Raw genomic sequence first — 2,187 nt, 5'->3', positions numbered from 1 at the left:
TTTCGGGTTAGCTACCAAGCGGCGTTGAGAACCGAACAGTCGGTGTGTGGGGGATGGGGATACCAGAAGAGAGGGAGGGATGGGGGACGGGGCATCACGGTAGCAAGTAGACGTTGCAAATAAAGCAATTCAAAGCAGTGGCACCCAGCACAGGTGGGCAACAGGTAATTTGCAATTATGACGGAATAACATTAGGGATTGTACATGTATTGTGAAAACGTGCAAAGCACAACAATATATTAACGTTGCTCTGAGCGGCGTAATGTTATGACGTTTTTACACATAACCAAATTGCGTTTCGGCAAATGCTTTTGTGCACGTTATTTATAGGCATATCTTGGTGCACCGACCACTGACATGAAACCGTGTTAGGCTATATCAAAGCCTGTCTTGTCGTCCGTAACGGATAGGTCGCTGTCTAGTGTCTACCAATGAATGTTTTTTCTTTGACTAACCTGCCTGTAGAATAGTTCCACCTAGCGTTCAAAATATAATATACAAGTCTGCAAACTCCAGGATCCCCATTTCCCAGATCGGTGTAGACTACTTATTTATGAGGACATAGGCTACCATAGCATAGCGCATTAGATATTCTGCACTTTCCAGCATGGCAATAGGAAAAAGCTGACACAGACATAGTAAAATCACCAAAATGCATGTCTACAGAAAGTACTGTAACGTTTTGAAGGAGAATGCTGAAGCAGCAGTTCTTCCCAACTGTGGTTTATTTCAAGAGTACCTGGCTGCAGACAAAATGGCCGACCTCCGCAAGAGGCGCCTCCGCAGTTGACAGGAAATCACGTGACCTCTGCAGTTGACAGGAAATCCGTTGTTTTTTGTGAGCATGCGCAAGAGGCACCTCCACAATTTACAGGAAATCACGTGACCTCTGCAGTGGACAGGAAATCGGACGTTGGTCATGAGTTAACTATCGTTAGCTAACAATTGCATTACGTTAGCTAGATAGCAAAATAGAACTCTAAGTGTATCCCAATTTTTTTGTTTAACATTCAGTAAGCCTTTACTGGCTACATTCAACAAGAATAATTTTGATAAGAACTGTGGTCCTGAAAAAGACTCACTTCATAGGAGAAACAGGCTGCTTACAAAAAGGCTGTTTTTGCAACCTCCCTATCACTAAGTCCCCCTCCCCCTCACACCAATCCCAACAATACTCAACTCCCAATAACTGAGTTTGTGTTGATGTTTCAAAATTAGTGACTGGTGCAGGGTTTTAAAGTCGCACTGAAACGGACGTTTGAGATCATCTAACTTCCGTAGTTTGACGTATTTCCGACGCAAACAAGCTATGAGGGTGGGACATATGTTTAGAGGAATTTGATTGGAACATTGACAAGTGGACGGGTTTTAAGAACTTTAGACAGATTCGATAGAAGGATAGCGTTGATTGATGGGTGGATGTCGTGAGATTATTGGCCTAAAATCTAATGTACCTGTTGAATAGGTGAACACTATGACTAATTATTTGAACCAAAATGGGACAGAATGCTTTTTTCGTTTCAGTGCAACTTTATATCTCCTGCAGAAGTGACAGGCTTGTGCTCAGATGAGGAGCAGGCCTGCTGTCTCAGCTGCTCACATTGATTGTTCCCTCTCAACACAAACACAACAAATTCTATCAGCAAGTATCAAACCATAGTCATCTGACCTGCAATTAATGTAGCCTACTGTTTTTATTGTTGACATATTCATCAAATCCTTTAAAAAAAAATCGTGATGGAGACTTTGCAGCGGCAATGGCAATAATTACACTTAATGTTAATAATAATCATAATAATAATAATTACACACAATAATTGCAATGGCAGTGATTACACAAATACAAATACACACATGTACAACATAGTAGTAGCAGCACTCACAACGATATGCAGTGTTTAAAACACAGTACTCAGTACTCTAGCATTGATTGTACTCGGCTCGTTACTCAAATATACAATGTGTGACATTGTAATAGCAGCGTTCAGACACAAGTGTCCAGTGTTTAAGTTCTCAGTACTCAGTACTCATAGTAATGATTGTGCTAGACTCATTACCCAATAATAACAGTGCTCAGCCTGTTACTCGATACTTATCTCAATGTTCAGTGTTAGAAGGGATCAGTATACAGTACTTAGTGCAGTCTATGCAACAGTATGCTACAGGTCACTAGTGTCCTTTGTTCAG

This window comes from Borostomias antarcticus, assembly GCF_949987555.1.
Source record: "Borostomias antarcticus genome assembly, chromosome: 1".
Classification (NCBI taxonomy): domain Eukaryota; kingdom Metazoa; phylum Chordata; class Actinopteri; order Stomiiformes; family Stomiidae; genus Borostomias; species Borostomias antarcticus.
This window is presented reverse-complemented; position numbering follows the sequence as displayed.